Source organism: Equus caballus, chromosome 12 (assembly GCF_041296265.1).
Source record: "Equus caballus isolate H_3958 breed thoroughbred chromosome 12, TB-T2T, whole genome shotgun sequence".
Classification (NCBI taxonomy): domain Eukaryota; kingdom Metazoa; phylum Chordata; class Mammalia; order Perissodactyla; family Equidae; genus Equus; species Equus caballus.
Window position 1 is genome coordinate 43,435,324 of NC_091695.1, and position 20,158 is coordinate 43,455,481.

Genomic DNA, 20,158 nt, shown 5'->3' on the forward strand with positions numbered 1-20,158 from the left:
GAAAAGAACAGCTCTTTCCCAGGACTGAATAAGGGAAATAACCTTTAGAAACTGCTGATGACCCAGATAAATTAAGGAAGTAAAATGATATCATGGGGAAAAATCAAGCTACTTCAGGGGAGAAAACAGATGTACCCCAGACGCTTATATAATCCTCAAAACGTATATAAACACACGCTTGACAATAAAGACTTCAGACTTGCTTCCACCAGCTTGGTGTGCAGTCTCAATCTCTTTGCCGACGCCGTTCATTCCTCAGGAACCTGGACTCTGTTGGAGCTGGACTCCGGCAAGTGGCACCCAAACAGGGACTCTTTGAGAGTAGAGTGCTGTACATGGCAACTATCCTCATCCACACCATTGGGAGTAAAGTCAGTACGGACCAGAAGATAGAAAGACCAGTCCTTGCTGAAAGACAGCTGACCGCTCGACTGTCATCTTCTTTTCATTCTTTAGCAAATCAATTTCAATCTCAGGTGGATGGAACCCAGACACATAGCAGTTCAGGAAATTTGGCTTTCCATTCTCTGCTGGGTGACGTGAGTAAACCTGAACCTTCGGAATACGCTGGACGGCCTCCAGGCGGCAGGGGAAATCCTGGACATAATAAATGATGAGAAAAACAAATCAAGGGGCCAGACCAGTTGCGCAGTCGTTAAGTTCACACGTTCTGCTTCGGCAGCCCGGGGTTTGCCAGTTCGATTCCCAGGTGCAGACATATGCACCGCTTGTTGGACCATGCTGTGGCAGGTGTCTCACATATGAAGTAGAGGAAGATGGGCATGGATGGGCATGGAGCTCGGGGCCAATCTACCTCAGCAAAAAGAAGATTGGTGGCAGATGTTAGCTCAGGGCTAATCTTCCTAAAAAAAGAAATCAAAAGCCTGGGCAGTTGCAACAGCCAGCTGTGGGGTAGCCTCTCCCTACCGTGGGATAGCTTACAATAGAAGCTGAGATGGAAGCAAAAGCAAAAGAAAGGCAGTCACAAGAAGAGCCGCTGGCTTTGACCTCACTCTGGCTGCAGTGCATGCACAGGCGCAAGGTCAGGCCAGGAATGCGTCAGGCTATGTGCAGTAAGTGCCTGCTGGGGCAGGGAGAACGCGGTGAGTGCGTGGTCCAGGAACCCAGTGCAGAGGCAGAGCAAAGCAGGACTCCCTGCCCCGCTGGTCTCTCTGCTGGCGGCGACTGAGGCTGAGCAGGGCACGGAGAGAACAGGGTGCGAGGCGGCTGCCACGGCCCCGGGGAGCAACAAGCACCCCTCTGTAGTTGTGCAGGTCAGGCTGCTCTGTGTTCAGCGACAGCCTGGGAACACCCTAGCCCCTTCAAACAGGGGGAGGGCCAAGGGACCTCGACCCATCCCTGCAGGGCCATGCAGGTGGCTCCAGTATTGGGGGACAGGGGGCCACATGTGAAAACAATAGTGGATACTGGAGCAGAAGGTATTTTGCTGTCAGGGGTGAAAATGAGCAAAATGGCTTCCCACACTTCTCACCCCAGCCTGTGGCAATGCCTGTAAAGCAATTCCAGGTGGTCAAAACCCCCTGATGTTGCCTTGTTTCATTACACCGATGATGTCATGTTAACTTCTGAGTCTTTCTAAGACCTTCGAGAAGCCTCCCACTCCATCATCAGCCACCTACACGAGCGAGGATGGGCAGTGAGTCACGGCACTTTACAAGGGTCTAGGTTGTCTATCAAATAGTTGGGTGTCGTCTGGTCGGGTAAGACAAAAGTGGTTCCTGCTACTGTTATAGATAAGATACAGCTTGTCTGTCCTCTTTATAAGTTGGTACAAAAGCGTATTATCTGGGACAGGGGGACCACCGAGCAGGAGGCCTTCACCAAAGCCAAAGTCGCCGTGAAACAAATCTAGGCCTTGGGTGTTTTAACACGTGGACAACCGTGTGAATTGGATGTTTCCAGTTACCCAGAGGGGTTCAGATGGGGGTCTCTGGCAGAGACAGGGCACCCCGAACGGCACTCTGAGATAGAATGACCGAGGAAGAGCCTCTGCCCCCCAACCCCAGGCTGGGGGCCAGACCTCGCTGGAGAGGGCAATGAGAACTCACCGAAGTGCCTTTCTGGCAATACTGCAGAGCTGTCAGAGGGATATGCCAGGGGCAGCTGCTGGCTGTTGGGCACTGCTGGCCACCACCTGCTCAGGAACTGGAGCTGGGAAAGCTGACGTCAGTAGAGCTGATCCCTGGAAAAACCACTGTGCATGAGCCAGATGCTAGAGAAGGCTGTGCTCTCGAGGAGCCTAGTGTGGGAAAACCATCCGCCTAAGAGCTGAGAACCAGGGAAAGGGGGCTCTGCAGACTGGCAAGGGAGACCCGCCAGAACCAGGGAAACCCCTTCCTCCTCCAACGTCTCTTCAGGCCCCTCTATCGATAAGGACAGGATTTCTAGCAAGATGGCTAATAAAACAAGGGAGATGGAAGCCCTCTGGACTGTGTAGTTACTGAGCCAGATCCTGCAGCCAAAGAGGGAAGACCCACTCAGTGGACTTGAGCCCCCTCTCAAGTAAGCTGCTCCTTGAATTTACTGCTCTAGGCTTCAAAGATGGCAGAGGAAATAAAGTTACACTTTTAAGTGCAAGCACTGGTCGTTTAATGCAAAATGATTCAGTATTTCATGACTTATAATCTGTTGTCGTGACACTGATCTATTTTGCCTATGGAGATAAAACTGCAGGAATTTGTGAAGGACACCAGAGTTGCACTAGGAAAAGAGTGGATAATCAGCTGGACCTGATTACAGGTGGACCTCGTGCCAAGATGACTTTCCAGCTGAAGCAGGTGAGAAACATCCCAGTGCCCTCCAGCTGAAGTCGAGGTTGGTGATTCACTGAGAGATGTTACAAACTCTGTTCTGGGTTTTATGTCAAAGACATCATATGTGTCTTTCTTGCTGTTTCCATGTTCAGTTAATTGGAGAAAGTGAAGAAGAAGCTGGACCATCATGATAGCTGTTTAAATTTAGATGAAAAATAGACACAAACTCCTATAAGGAAGAGTGCATGGAGGGCAGACGTAACAAGGAATATCCCCTGACTTGTCCTGCAACCTGTTTTCTTTCTAACGCATCTGAAAGACGTTAGCACCACGAGGGGAGCCTTCTCACTTGCGTCTTGGAGAAGAAGACATGGTTCACAACGCATAGCAATTTCTTCTGTCTCCAGAACCTGCAGCCTCTGAATTATTTTTTAAACTTAACTTTGTGTGTACAAAGTATTTTTCATGACACAAAGATTTTCATTTTATTGTCCTTGAAATAAGAGGAAGTAGCCATTGGAAGATGGTAAAATGATCGCCGTAATAATGTCAAGAGCATACCGTATACAGCATTTTTGTATGTAGACTAATAAATCTTGAATTGTGAAAATAATACGTAAATGGTGAGCTAACCCAGATTTCTCTTTTTTTTTTTTAAAGATTGGCACCTGGGCTAACAACTGTTGCCAATCTTTTTTTTTTTTTTCTGCTTTATCTCCCCAACCCCCTCCCCTCCCCCCGTACATAGTTGTATATCTTAGTTGCAGGTCTTTCTAGTTGTGGGATGTGGGATGCAGCCTCAACGTGGCCTGATGAGCGGTGCCATGTCCGCACTCAGGATCTGAACCCTGGGCCGCCGCAGCAGAGCATGCGAACTTAACCACTCAGCCACGGAGCCGACCCCCAGATTTCTTGAATGAATGAACAACAGCGTATGCCAGAAGACTATCAGTTTGTGCTTTTCCTGCTTTTGTGCAGTTTATTCTCAGGCGTCATTTGTGTAATTAAAAATAAATGACTAAAATCAAATCAAGAACATTTTCTATTGTTAAAATCAGAAAAAAATATTCTTACATTTCCAATTGAAACTCTACGTTCACGCTTCTGACACAAAACCTAATCTAGACTACAGATGTGTTGTAATCGAAATAGTGGAATATGGAACAGCAAAGTGTATCACCTAAGGATAAGTGCTTAAGATACAAAAATTGTAAAAAACATAGGGGAAGTATTTGTGATCTTAGGTTATGGGCACTTTACTTAGATATGGCACCAAAAGCATGACCCATAAAAGAAGAAAATAATAAATTGGACTTCATCAAAATTTAAAATTTTTGCTCTGCAAAATATACTAAAGTGAAGATAAGACAAATCACAACCCGGGAGAAAATATTTGCAAAACATATATCGAACAAAAAACTTTGATCTAGAATATATAAAGAACTCTTACAACTCAGGAATAACGTCAACCCTGTGTTAAAAGTGCAGATGATTTGGACAGGCACCTCACCAAAGAAGATATGCAGATTATAAATCAGCAAATAAAATATGCTCAGCATCATTAGTCATCAGGGGAATGAAGATTGAAACTACAATGAGATACTACTCACACACCTATTAGGATGAATAAATTAAAAAGACTGACCATACTGAGTGTCGGCTATGATAGGAGCAGCTGGAACTCTCATATGGTGTTGATGAGACTATAAAATTTTACCATTATTTTGGAAAAATAATTGGCAGTTTCTTAAAAAGTTAAACACATATCTACCATGTGACCCAGCCATTCTACTTACAGGTATAGATCCAAGAGAGATGAAAGCATATGTCCGAACAAGGACTATGCCCACACAAGGACTTGTACACAAATACTCATAGCATGTTTATTTGTAATAGCACAAAATTGGAAAAAACCCAAATGTCCATCAACAAGTGAATGGATGAACAAATTACGGTATATCTGTAGAAAGGAATGCTACCCAGAATTAAAAAGAAAGAACTACTGATACACATAACAGCAATGGATGGATCTCATAATAATAATGCTGAGAGAAAGAAGCTAAACTCACCTCCCCCCAAAAGAATACCTATTATATGGTCCCATTTATATAAAATTCTGGAGAAAACAAAAATCTATGGTAACAGAAAGCAGAGAAGTGGTTGCTTAGAGATAGGACTGGGCAGGGAGCAGAGAGAGAAAGAGATTACAAAGGGTCATGAGGAAACGAGGGTGATGGGGATGTTTGTTGTCTTGATTGTGGTGACGGTTTCACGGGTGTACATATATATCAAAACCCGTTATAGGAGTAACGTCAGCATCATGGCAGAGTGAGCTGTTCCCTTTGTCTCTCTCCTCTAAATTACAACTAAATGGGCATTCATTAACTGACTGAAGATTCCCTACACAACACAACAAGATGCCTGAGGGATTCATGCAGCCATACCTCTGAATGTGGGTGGACTGGATCCCTCAAAACCAGTGGCAGTAGGTGAGCAGACCCCTCCCCTTCCCCAGAAGCAGCAATCCAGGTCATGAATCTTCACACAGTGGCTGGCACAACTGTGAGTGGAGGCAGGAGAAGACTTGCCCGCAGGAACACTTTCAGAATGGTAGCCTGGCCCACTGGAGTGCCCACCATGCCATAGCAACCCCACCAGCACAAACGCTGGCCTAAGTGGCAGGGGCTCAGCTCATGCCAAGGCACCCTGCCCACTAAGCACAGCAGCGCCACTGATCTGCCCCCAATCACAGCAGCAGCCCACGTGAAAGCACCTCTCCCGTCTAGGGCAGCGGCTCAGCTGGACCCGCGTGGTGAGTGCAGTGCCCTGACCATTTGATGTAGACCTGCCCACTGAGCACAGAGGCCCTGCCCCTGTGAGCACAACCTGCCAAGCAGCTGCAACCAGCCCGCATGAACACAGAGCAGCCCGACCAGCACAACTACCAGCAGATGGGGGTGGGATCAGAAAACAGCTCCTGCTACTCCCTAGCGGTGACAGGTGGAATCTGTGACCTGATACTACCACAAATACACCGGCAGAGAGTGGATTCATCAAACACCATGAAAAACTATGGTAACACTGCAGAGCAGAAGGAAAATGACAAGTCTCCAGAAACTGATCCTGAAGTCACAGAAGATTACAATCCAAATGACAGAGAATTCAAAATACTTGTCACAAAGAAACTCAGCAAGTTACAATAAAACACAGAAAGATAGTTCAATGAGCTCAGGGAAAAAAATTAATGAATAGAAGGAATACTACACCAAAGAGATTGAAGCCCTTGAAAAAACTATACAGAAGTTCTAGATGTTAAGAAAACAATCAAAAAGATAAAAAATAATGTAGAAACCCTTAAAAATAGAGCAGACGTTATGGAGGACAGAATAGAAGATAGAAACAGAGAAGTGCTTCAGTGGAGGAGAGAGAACTAAGATTTTTTTAAAAGATTTTATTTTGCCTTTTTCTCCCCAAAGCTCCCTGGTACATAGTTGTGTATTTTTAGTTGTGGGCCCTTCTAGCCGTGGCATGTGGGACGCTGTGTCAGCATGGCTTGATGAGCAGTGCCATGTCCACGCCCAGGATTTGAACCAGTGAAACCCTGGGCCACTGACGTGGATCATGTGAACTTAACCACTTGGCCATGGGGCTGGCCCCCTAAGATTTTTTTAAATGAAGGAATTCCTTGAGAAACTTCTGACTCAGTTAGGAAAAGTAACATAAGGATTATATGTATTCAAGAAGGAGAAGAGAGGGAGAAAGGAGCAGAGAGCTTGGTCAAAGAAATAATAGCTGAGAACTTCCCAAACCTGGGGAATGAACTGTACTTAAAAATATGTGAAGCTAAATACATCAATTCAAAAAGACCTTCTCCAAGGCAGACAATATTAAAATTATCAAAAGTCATTAACAAAGAAAAAATATTAAGGGTAGCAAGGCAGAAGAAAATAACCTGCAAAGGAACCCTTATCAGGCTTTCAGAGGATTTCTCACCAGAAACCTTACAGACTAGGAGAGAATGGAATGATACACTCAAAATACTGGAAGACAAAAATGTTCAGCCAAAAATACTCTATCAAGCAAAATTATCCTTCAGATATGGTGGAGAAATAAAAGCTTTCCCAGATAAACAAAAGCTGAGGGAGTTCACCACCACTAGACTTGCCTTAAAAGAAATGATGAAGGAAGCCCTCCTGAAACAAAAAGACAAAGGTTTGGAATGCTTTGAGCAAGGAGATAAATAGATAAAACCAGAAAATTGTTGCTCTCTATTAGAATAAGTTAGCAAACTCTTAATTATAACATAAAAGATAAAGGGAAGGAAAGCATCAAAAATGACTATAAACACTTCAATTTAGTCATAAAGTCACAACACAAAAACAAATAATTTGTGATAACAATAACTCAGGAGGGGAAGAGGAAGAGCATGGAACCCACTTAGGCTAATTGAGATAAGCGGCTATCAGAAAATGGACTATCTCATCTATGAGATCTTTTATACAAACCTCATGGTAACCACTAAACGAAAAATCAGAGTAGAGACACAAATCATAAATAAAGAGAAAACCATCACAGAAAACCACCAAAATGAAATGGTGGTCAGAAATGCAAGGGAAAGGAAACAATGGAAATATAGAACAACCAAAAGACAAAAGATAAAATGACAGTATTAAGCCCTCATATATCAATAGCCATTCTAAATGTAAATGCATTGAATTCTCCAATCAAAAGATATACAGTGACGGGATGGATTAAAAAACAAAACCCAACAATATGCTGCCTCCAGGAAACTCATCTCAGCTCTAAAGACAAACATGGACTCAGAGTGAATGGATGGAAGATGATACTTCAAGCAAATGGCAAACCGAAGAAAGTAGGTGTTGCCATACTTATATCAGACAAAGCAGGCTTCAAGACAAAAAAGATAATGAGAGACAAAGAGGGGCAGTATATAATAATAAAAAGGACATTCCACCAAGAGGACATAACGCTTATAAATATAAATGCACTTAACACAGGAGCACCAAAGTATATAAAGCAACTATTAACAGACCTAAAGTGAGAAATTGACAGCAACACAATAATAACAGGAGACCTCAACATCCCACCTACATCAGTGGATAGATCAGACAGACAGAAAGTCAACAATGAAACCATGGCCTTAAATGGAACACTAGACCAGATGGACTTAATAGCTATACAGAACATTCCATTCAAAAGCAGCAGAATACACATTCTTCTCAAGTCCATCTGGAACATTCTCAAAGATAGGTCATATGTTGAGAAAAAAAGCAAGCCTCAATAATTTAAGACTGAAATAATATCAAGCATCTTTTTGGACCACAATGCTATGAAACTAGAAATCAACTTTAAGAAAAAAGCTGGGAAAGTCACAAATATGCGGAGACTAAACAATATGCTACTGAATAACCATTGGATCAATGAAGAAATCAAAGGAGAAGTAAAATAATATCTGGAGACAAATGAAAATGAAAACACAACATACCAACTCTTATGGGATACAGCAAAAGCAGAACTAACAGGGGAATTTATAGCAATACAGGTCTACCTCAACAAACAAGAAAAATCTCAAATAAGTAATCGTAAACTACACCTGACAGAACTAGAAAAAGAAGAACAAACAGAGCCCAAAGTCAGCAGAAGAGGGAAATAATAAAAATTAGAGCAGAAATAGGGAGTAAAAAAACAATAGAAAGGATCAATGAAACTAAGAGTTAGTTCTTTGAGAAGATACACAAAACTGACAAACCTTTAGCCAGACTCACTAAGAAAAAAGAGAGAAGGCTCAAACAAACAAGATCAAAAATGAAAGGGGAGAAATTACAATGGTTACCACAGAAATACAAAAGGTTATGAGAGAATACTATGAAAAACTATATGCCAACAAATTGAATAATCTAAAAGAATTGGATACATTCTTAGAATCGTACAATCTCCTAAAAATAAATCAAGAAGAAATAGAGAATCTGAACAGACCAATCACAGATATAGAAATTGAAACAGTAATCAAAAAATTCCCAAAAAATGAAAGTCCAGGACCAAATGGCTTTTCTGGAGAATTCTACCAAACATTCAAATAAGATTTAATACTTAATCCTTTTCAAACTATTCCAAAAATTTGAAGAAGACAGGACACTTCGTAACTCATTCTACAAGGCCAATACTACCCTGATACAAAAACCTGACAAGGACAACACAAAGAAGGAGAACTACAGGCCAATATCACTGGTGAACGTAGATGCAAAAATCCTCAACAAAATATTAGCAAATCGAATATAGCAATTCACTAAAAGGATCATACACCATGGTCAAGTGGGATTTATATCAGGGATGCAGGGATGGTTCAGTATTCACAAATCAATCAATGTGATATACCACATTAACAAAATGAGAAATAAAAATCACACGATCATCTCAATACTTGCAGAGAAAGCATTTGACAAGATCCAATATCCATTTACGATGAAAACTCTAAAAAAAAATGGGTATAGAAGGAAAGTACCTCAACATAATAAAGCCCATATATGACAAACCCACAGCCAACATCGTACTCAATGGGGAAAAACTGAAAGCCATCCCTCTGAGAACAAGAACAAGACAAGGGTGCCCACTCTCACTACTCCTATTCAACTTAGTACCTGGGATTTTGTCCAGAGCAATTAGGCAAGAAAAAGAAATAAAAGGAATCCAAATTGGAGAAGAAGAAGTAAAACTCTTTCTTTTTGGAGATGATATGATTCTATATACAGAAAACTCTAAAGAATCCACAGAAAACTATTAGAAATAATCAACAACTACAACAAAGTTGTAGGGTACAAAATCAACTTACAAAAATCAGTTGCATTTCTATACGCTAATAATGAACTAGCAGAAAGAGAAGTCAAGAATACGGTTCCATTTACAATTGCAACAAAAAGAATAAAATATCTAGGAATAAATTTAACCAAGGAGGTGAAAGACCTATACACTGAAAACTATAAGACATTATTGAAAGAAATTGAAGAAGACATAAAGAAATGGAAAGATATTCCATGCTCATGGATTGGAAGAATAAACTTAGTTAAAATGTCCATATTACCTAAAGTGATCTACAGATTCAATGCAATCCCAATCAGAATCCCAACGACATTCTTCACGGAAATAGAACAAAGAATTCTAAAATGTATACGGAACAACTAAAGACCCCAAATAGCCAAAGCAATCCTGAGAAAAAAGAACAAAGCTGGAGGCTTCACAATCCCTGACTTCAAATGTACTACAAAGCTATAGCAATCAAAAGAGCGTGGGGCCAGCAGGAAAACTGACACACAGATCAATAGAACAGAATCGAAAGCCCAGAAATAAAACCACACATCTAGAGACAGCTAATCCTTGATAACAGAGCTAAGAACATACAATGGAGAAAGGAAGTTCTCTTCAATAAACAGCATTGGGAAAACTGGACAGCCATGTGCAAAAGAATGAAAATAGACCATTATCTTATACCATACACAAAAATTAACTTAAAGTGAATTAAAGACTTGAATGTAAAACCTGAAACCATAAAACTCCTGGAAGAAGATATAGGCAGTACACTCTTTGACATCGGTCTTAGCAGTATCTTTTCAAATGCTATGTCCACTCAGGCAAGGGAAACAAAAGAAAAAATAAACAAATGGGATTACATCAGACTAAAAAGTGTCTGCAAGGCAAAAGAAACCATGAACAAAACAAAAAGACAACCCACCAACTGGGAGAAAATATTTGCAAATCATATATTCAACAAGGGGTTAATTTCCAAAATCTGTAAAGAATTCGTACAACTCAACAACAACAACAACAAAAAAACGACCCGATCAAAACATGGGCAGAGGAGGTGAACAGACATTTTTCCAAAGAAGATAGACAGCCTACAGGCACATGAAAAGATGTTCAACATCACTAATTATTAGGGAAATGCAAATCAAATCTACAGTGAGATATCACCTTACACTAGTCAGAATGACTATGGTTGACAAGACGAAAAATAACAAATGTTGGAGAGGATGTGGAGAAAAGGGAACCCTCAAACATTGCTGTTGGGAATCCAAACTGGTGCAGCCACCATGGAAAACAGTATGGAGATTTCTCAGAAAATTAAAAATAGAAATACCATACGATCCAGCTATCCCACTACTGGATGTTTATTCAAAAAACATGAAACCAACAATACAAAGAGACCCATGCACCCCTATGTTCATTGCAGCATTATTCACAATAGCCAAGAGGTGGAAGCAACCCAAGTTCCCGTCAACTGATGAATGGACAAAGAAGATGTGGTATACATATTTAGAACGGAATACTACTCAGCCATAAACAAGACAAAAGCATCCCATTTACAACAACATGGATGGAACTTGAAGTTATTATGTTAATCAAAATAAGCCAGACAAAGAAAGACAAACATCATATGATTTCACTCATATGTGGAAGATAAACAAACACATGGACAAAGAGAACAGATTAGTGGCTACCAGAGGGGAAGGGGATGGAGGGAGGCGGCAAGAGGTAAAGGGGCACGTATGTATGGTGACGGAGACAAAAACTAGACTACTGGGGGTGAGCAGGATGCAGTCTATACAGAAACTGATAAATAACAATATACAACTGAAATTATGCAATGTTATAAACTAATATGACCTCAATAAAATAATTTTTAAAACTCTCTTCAAATTGCACACTTTAAATCTGTGCAGTTTATGTGTACATTTTGAATTAATACTGTCAATAGGCTTATATAAAACCTAATCTATAGTAGAAAACTATTGTAATCAAAACAGAGTATGGCCTAGCAATTGACAACAAATTAATTGAAGAAATTAAGGGTTCCCACAACAGATCTAAGTGTATACAGGAAACTTAAAAATCTGCATCCAGTAAAATTCAGTTTTTGACATATAGTTACATTATATGACTTTTTACAAATGCATAGAATCGTGAAACTCCATACCCACTAAAGCATCCCCTCGTGCTGCCACCTTGCAGTCAACCCTTCCTCCCGCCGACAAACCCTCCCAACCACTGATCTGTTCTCCACCCCTTCAGCTTTGCCTTTTCCAGAATGTCATACACGTGGAAGCATGCAGTATGTGGCCTTTGGGGTCTGGCTTCTTTCACTTAGCATAATGCATTTGAGATTAAATGGTAATAATGCACATCATTAAGAGGTTAGTAAATTACCACATTCTGGGAGAAAGTATTTGGGCAAAATATAAAAGGTGCATAATCTTTCATCCGGAAATCCCTAGAGCCTGGAATATCTTGTCACACCAGATAGCAAGAAGCTATTGAAGATGGTAGAGTCACGCTCAAAAGATCTCAGGTGGCGACTTGAAGAGGGCAAAGATGGGGTAACTTGAGCTTCAATAAGAATAACAAGGGCAATGGATTGAATCCCATCAAACATCTTTAAAACCATGAGATCATAACAATATTTAAAAAATAACGGCCATCTTTGCATGATGATAAGATGTCAACTCCTTATCTTGAAAACTGGTAAATAAAAGGATTAAGCATTTATCCTGCCTTGCTTATATAATATGTACCACTGGGTAACCAAAACCTTGGCATTTAGGCTTTTTTCTGCATCAGACTTTGTATTAGTCCCTCTGAAGCCTGGTGGGATGGGGCTTTAGGTCTGAAGTCAATAAGCAAAGGCGGGCATTGGACATGAAGACAATTGGCATCCCCATAAGGGCAGTACAGGCTTCAGTTGGCATGGGATTTGGGAGTGCAGGATACTTGGCGTCATCTGATGCCTTCCAAAGGTTGTCATTTGAATTCTTGAGGTTCCCAAACTTCCCCACTCAGTGCCCTAAATTTCACACAAAAGACCTGGAAATAGTATGAATTCAATTTGCTTGTTCATTACGACTCTAAGTTTCAGCTACACCAGCCCTGTGGCTACTGGAGTAAGAAATCCTTCTAGTGCAGGGATGGGAACCACTTGGTGCTTTGTGCCTTGAGCCAAGAATTTAATGCCCTGAACTTTTCACTTCCTTTAAACTCTCTGGTGCAGTCCAAAGCATCTGGCCTCTTCCAACAGGATATTTATTAATTACAAAGAGAAAAATGGTAACTTTGCAGTGGAGAAACCCAGCAGACACTGCCTTAACAAAGTGATCAGGGTTAAAATCACCAAGAATAAAACATATCAACATCTGGTACTCAAGTTGCTGGAACTTGAATCTCTCACTAGAAAAACAGAGGCATAACTTGACGGGCCTGTCTGGATTTTAAAAGCAATGTACACCAAGATGAGTGTGATGCTCTGAATCACTCACCATGTGTGGTAGGTAAAACCATGCCCCGCCTCCAAAGATATCCACATCCTAACCCCTAGAACCCGTGAATATGTTACCTTCCATTTGCAGCTGTGATTAAATTAGTCTTGATCTTGAGGTCAAGATGTTGATCTTGAGTATCTTCTCATGAGGAGATTATCCTGGATTATCTGGGCAAACACAATGTAATCACAAGAGTCCTTATAAGTGACAAAGGGAGGTGGTCGTGTGAGTTGGGAGAGATTTGAAGATGCTACCCTGCTGGCTTTGAAGACGGAGGAAGAGGCCACAAGCCAAGGAATGCAGGTGGCCTCCCAAAGCTGGAAACGGAAAGGAAATGGAGCCTCCAGAAGGAATGCAGCCCTGCCCACACCTTGGTCTGAGCCCAGTGAGGCTCATTTCAGACTTCTGACCTCCAGAATTGTAAGATAATAAATTTGTGTCATTTTAAGCCACTAAGTTTGTGGTAATTTGTTACAGCCAGCCTTAAGAGTTTACAATGTGGCCCAAGCAAGAAAAGACTCTGCAGCAGAACCAGCCTGCAATGCAAGACTCTGCTCCTTGGCCCTTATGACTGAGTAGATGCAGTGGTGCCAGACCGAGAAACCGTATGGAGTCATGGCAAGGCTATACTGGAAAATTGCAGCACATTCCCTGTTTTTTTTTAAATTAAACTTTAATTTTGAGATAATTGTAGTTTCACATGCATTTAAAGAAATAATACAGAGAGATCCCGTGTATACTTTACCCAGTTTCCCCCAGTGGTAACATCTTGCAAAACTTCAGTACAATCTCACACTCAGGATATTGACGTTGGCATAGTCAAGATACAGAACTTTCTGTCACTTCGAGATCATCCATGTAGCTGTTTTATAGACACTCCCAGGTCCTTTCTATTCCCCTCTTCTTCCCCACATCCTCATCCCCTGGCAACCACTAATCTCTCCGCCATTTCTTTAATTTTACCATCCCAAGAATGTCATATAAATAGAACCATACACTATGTAACCTCGTCGGATTGGCTTTTTGTACTCAGCATAATTCTGGAGATTCATCCAGGTTGTTGCATCAGCAGTTCATTCTTTTCATTGCTGAGTAGTGTTCCATGGTATGGATCTGACAGTCATTAGCCACTCATCCGTTGGAGGACATCTGGGTTGTTTCCATTTTGGGGTTATTATGAAGAAATCTGCTATAAACATTCAGGTACAGGTCATTGCATGAACATTAGTCTTCATAAATGCCCAGGAGTGCAATTGGTGGGTTGTATTGTAATTGCACATTTAGTTTTCAAAAAAATGGCCAAACTGTTATCAAGAGTCTCTGTACCATTTTACGTTCGCACCAGCAATGTATGAGTGATATACGCATCCTTGCCGGAATTTGATGTGGTCTGTGATCCATTTTGAGTTAATTTGTTTGTATATAAGATGTGAGCTAGGTCAAGGTTCAATTTTTTGCCTATAGATGTCCAGTTACTCCAGCACCGTTGTTGAAAGGACTGTCTTTCCTCCATCAGATTACTTTTGAACCTTTGTCCCAAATCATCGGGCATATTTGTGTGGGTCTATTTATGGGTTCTCTATTCTTTTCCATCCATCTCTGTGTCTAGCTCTCTGCTTATATCACACAATCTTGATTACCATAGCTATATAAGCCTTGAATTTTTAGAGTGATTCCTCTCACTTTATTCTTTTTCCAAAATTATCTTTAACTATACTCTTTCCTTTGCCTTTCCATATAAATTTTAGAATACTCTATAGCTATAAAATACCTTGCTGGGATTTTGATAAGAATTGCATTTGATCTATACATCAGTTTAGAAAGAATTGATGTCTTTACTATTCTATCTTACAATCCACGAACACAATAGGTCTCTCCACTTACTTAGGTATTTTATTTTTTTCGTAAGCATTTTGTAGATTTTAGCCTCGAGTTCTGTACCTCTTTTGTTAGATTTACCCCCTTGTATTTCCTTTTTGCTTTGAGTAATTCTAGATGGCATTCTATTTTTAATTTCTGTGTCCATATGTTCATTGCTAGTATATAAACAGGATTTATTTTTGTACGTTGATCTTGTATTCTGCAATCTTGTTGAACTCACATATTACTTCTAGGAGTTTTTGTGGTGTTTTTTTTTAGTAGATTCCTTGGTATTTTCCGTGTAAATAATCATGTCATCTGCAAGGCGGGATAGTTTTCTTTTCTCCTTTCCAATCTGCATGTCTTTTATTTCTTCTTCTTGCCTGATTGCAGTGGCTAGAACTTCCAGTACTCTGTGAATACGAGTGGTGAGACCTGACATCCTTGTCTGTTCCCAATCTTAGAAACATTCAGTCTTTCGCTACGAAGTATGATGTTAGCCGTAGAGTTTTCATAGATTCTCTTTATCAAGTTGAGGGAGTTTCCCTCTATTCCTATATTTTTGGTAAGTTTTTAGCATGAATGAGTGTTGAACTTTGTCAAATGCTTTTCCTGCATCAATTGATGTGATCTTGTGATTATTTTTTTCTTTAGCCTGTGTCGTGGGCTGAATTGTTCCCTTCCTCCCTCCCCCTCAAATTCATGTGTTGAAGCCTTAACCCCTAGTGTCTCAGAATGTAACTGTATTTGGAGACAGGGTCTTTAAAGAGGCAAGTAAATTAAAATGAGGTCATTAGGGCATGTCCACATGACTGAGCTCCTTGTAAGAATATAATGAGGTCAGTATGACTGGCATCCTCACGAGAAGAGAAGATCAGGACATAGACACACACAGAAGGAGGATGAGATGAAGCCACTGGGAGAAGATGACCATCTATAAACCAAGAAGAGAGTCCTCAGAAGGAACCAACTCTTCTGACACCTTGATTTCAGACTTACACCCCTAGAACTATGAGAAAGAAATTTCTGTCGTTTAACACAGCCCGTTGTGGTTCTTTGTGGTACCATGGTCTTCAGAAAACAATTCATGTTCTTTTGAGAAACATTTCTGGTTTGGTTCTTGGCCCTGGGTGAGATCCAACACCTGATGATATGATGTCAAGTGACCACACAAGCTAGGATGCTGAGTTCTGACCAATCCACCAAGCCATAGGTTGGGCATGCAAAGCCATTCTCCATCAAGTGAAAGTGCTGTGTATGAGACCAAGCTCAAGCACAGCCTGAAAGCAGAAGTAAGTTTAACGCGCAGGGGACTCATATCCTCAGCATTCCTATACTCTCCTCATCTATATCCTACACAACCTCATCCTATACAGCCTCATCTTCCACAACCCACATCCGTAGCCTGGTGGGGAGTGCTGAGCCGGGTCCACAGGTGGTTCTGCATGATATTCTGGCACCAGCTGGAAGTGGGTTGCTACAGCATTACAGCCCACGCATGGGTGTCACTGAAGGACGGCGGGAAGGGAAATCCTCCAAGTGGACAGAATTTTGAGGACTTCTCATCCACTTTGTTCCAAAGGAGAGCTGGTCTGAACTGTGGCTCTACACCAGGGCAGTGGATAACAATTTGGCTGTTGTGAGAAGTAGTATCACCTTAGTAGTTAAGAGCATGGATTTGAGACACATGCCTGAGTTCAAATCCTGGCTTTCCTACTTACTGTTCGTGTGACCATAGGCAATTTACTAAACTTTTTGCACCCCTCTTACCTCTTCTTTAAAATGGGTTAACACTGGTGCCAATCTGATAGAGTCATTGTGCTGATAATTCAATTAATAGAGGTAAAGTGTTTGGATTAGTGCCTGCAACGTAGTAAGCACTATGTAAATTTGCCTGCTATATTAGATGATGATGATGACTGATAGTCAGGATTTGGGAGAAATAGGCATGAGGATTCAAGACAAAAAGATATGGCAGAATCTCTAGTGGTTCAAATCCTTTACGATTGAAAACTTGAGTCACCCCACCAGGGAAAGAACCCCAATCAGCCATAGTGCAGGCTGAGGGCAAAAAGAATATGGAGAGATCATGAAGAAAGGTAGATGTAATTATCAACTACAGCCTTGGACCTACAGCCTTAGCAGAAATGCACATTTCTTAGGTATCTTCTTATACTTTATGCCTGCACCGCGTAGCTGAAAGTGACTGGAGAATGCACTCATCTTGCCAATTTCTCACTTCAGCTTTGCAATTACGATTCTCAAATAGGTCTTTAATGCCATGGGGCAATCATATTCCATTCCCTTGGTCCATTCATTCTCCCAAGCTCTTAGAAAATCTTCTACTCTCTCTTCAAACCTCTCTCACCTCCTCCCCCATACTCATTCTCAGCTGATGACTCCATTTCCTACTTCCTTGAAAAAGTTGAAGCAATCAGAATTTCCACCGTCTTGGTGGAAATTTCTGCCAACTTGGTATCCACCACATATACTCATCAGCACCCGTTCTTCTTGCTCTCCTAACCATCTAAGGCCCTGTCCAAAGCCAATTCTCCTCTTGTCCTCCACATCCAATTCACTCTCACCTTCTGGAGGACTCCGGTCTAGCAAGTTTCTCCTCTCCCCTCCATCAATGTTTGTTCCCTACAGGATCCTTTCTATCAATATGTAGACCCCTGGTTAGTTCCTATCATCTTAAAAACATACAAACATTCTCCTATCTCACTTCCCTTGACAACTACCAACCGTGCCTTTGCTCATTTTTGCAGAAAAAAAATTGTTGATACTCCTTATCTCCAATTCTTTTCTTTCTATTCCCTCTTAAATCCACACCAACCTGGCTTTCATCTTGGCTATCCATGGAATAGGCCATCCATGACCTCCAAGTCCTAAATTCTCAGTTCTCACCTTTTGACCTCATCTATTCACATTTTGAAATTGACCTGGTAGATTGCTCTCTCTTCATGGAAGTCCTTTCTTCACTTGCCTTCTAGGACACCGTCCTTTGTTCTTCCTCCTGTCTCAGTGGCATCTCCTTCTCAGTCTTTTCTTCTCCCTGATCTCTTCAGGTCTCTGGTCTTGGCACCTCTCTCTTTTCCATCACACTTGCTCCAAATTTGTGGCTTTAAATACCATTTATACACCAAAGGATCCCAAGAACTTTATTTCTAGTTCACACCTCCTTCTTGAACTTTATGTTTAGTTTCCATTTAGTTAACTTCCTCCTTGACATCTCTCCTTTGTTGTTAAAAGCAATGAAGAATTAGGGATTAATTATGTTGTAGACTTGAAGCTGATATAATTTTGTATGTCAATTGTACTTCAATTAAAACAAAAGAATTGGAGATTACTTGTTGCCACCGTATAAAGTGGCCCACCATTACAGCTCCTAACTTGTCAACAAGTCTTCTCTACTCTATTTAAAATTCCAACCCCAGATTTACCAAGCCCACACCCCTGCTCTACAATTTTCTTTTTTTATAAATTTAACATCTTCTAATTTTCTTATATATTATGTCTGTCATTTGATCTGTCTGTCTCCACCAGACTGTAAGCCTCATGAGGGGAGAGAACTTTATCCCTGTGTACGTTGATGCATCTCAAGTGTCTTGAGCAGGATCTAGCATAAATGTTTGTTGAATGAATGAATGATATTTTCTTACTTGTATACGACAAGTTTTTCTTTTCTTGAATGCCAATGGGGATCTTTCTGTAGCCATGAAATCTAAGGATGCAGCTTCACTCTATCCTTTTACGTGATTGCGCCCCTCCCCCGGGACATGCATACGTCTGCAATGTAAGAGTTCTTTATATGTAAATAAAGGCCATTTCTTATTTCAGAAAAGTGTGATTCTGTATCTTTTAATATTTTTCCTGTTGCATTTTTTTCCTGATCTCTTCATTGGGAATACCAATTATCTTATGTTGGATTTAATTTATGAATCTTCCGTCTCTATCATCTTCTCTATAATCATTTTACGTTGTTCTCTCTTATTATGTTTTGGTTCAGTAATAGCTATCTTAATTCCAGCCAATGAGCCATTGGGAAAGATCTGTAGGGGAGGGTATCTGTCATGCCCTGGGACAGAAGCAGATGGCACACTCAAACTGGGAAAACAGGATTATCTACAAAGATGTGGGTTTAGAGAAACAAGGGTCAGTCTAGCCATAGCAGAGGGCCATCGGCACCCCTCAGCCTGAACCTAGAGAGGGGGCTGCGTGGAGAGAGGTGCCTGACAAGGGCTCCAATTTTTGGTAAAGAAACACCACCAATCCATGGCAACCCAGCAGAGATAGAGCCGGGAGGTTTAAATACCCCAATCTCACTCTCCTCCTGCCTTCTATTCTCTTGCCAATGACTCCTGTTGGCCACATCACCTGGCAAAAAATGAGCAAAGAAGCCCATTGATGCCATCGTAGAGATCACCCTCCCAGGGTATGGAGCAAGCTGGAGAATTGTCGAGTGCATCTGGAGGTGGAAATGGAAAATATTTAGTACCAGAGATTCTTGGGGAAAACTTCCCTCCCTTCTTAGAAAGAGATCCAGGAATAGAAAGATCTGCTCTCTCTTTCTCCTCTGGATCTTGTTCTATCCAGATACAATGCTTGGAACCACTGAAGTCAACTTCTCCCATTCAAAGGATGAATCTCACACTGAGCCCAACAGAACAGAGAGATGGGATGATCCTGGATCCTTGAGATCCTCGGAACTCTAAACCCTTTCTGGATTTCCCCATTTGTGAGATAATATATTTAATTATTTTTAAGCTACTTGAGTTGGCTTTCTTTTACTTGCAGCTGAATGCATGATACATGGATGATGGCAAGCTGCCTGGAGTTGCATTCTAGCTACTAATGAATAAAGTTCCATGGATTCAAAAATTTCTATTTATGGGTGATGTCTGTGAAACCTAATAATAAAAATTCAGAACATGTTTAAAATACATTGGTAAACATCAATGCTAGGAATGTGATATAGAATAATGATACTATTATAAATCAAGGTTTGAGCAGGCATAATTCACTGTCAACATACTCGGCTGTCATACGGAAACTCATGGGGCCTCTGGTAGGCTAATTGCACTCATGGCCCCAATTATTGGCCTCTCTGTATCCATACCATTTGCCCTGTAACTTTGTAGTCTCCTCCCACTCTGACACTGGGTTGAACTTGTGGCTGCCTTGGCCAAATAGAACATG

General features: G+C 41.1%; 1 long non-coding RNA gene across 2 annotated transcripts in view; it reads right to left on the reverse strand.

Annotated features, from left to right (window-relative positions):
* LOC138916755 (uncharacterized) overlaps positions 1–20,158 on the reverse strand; it is a 23,744-nt gene continuing 3,586 nt past the window's right edge. Inside the window, exons 2-3 of one of the 2 annotated variants that reach the window (XR_011424131.1) lie at positions 2,070–2,203; positions 1–810 (exon numbers count right to left, since the gene is read on the reverse strand). This is a non-coding gene — a long non-coding RNA (uncharacterized lncRNA). The remainder of the gene's footprint in view (positions 811–2,069; positions 2,204–20,158) is intronic. The other variant, XR_011424130.1, reaches the window with a different exon arrangement.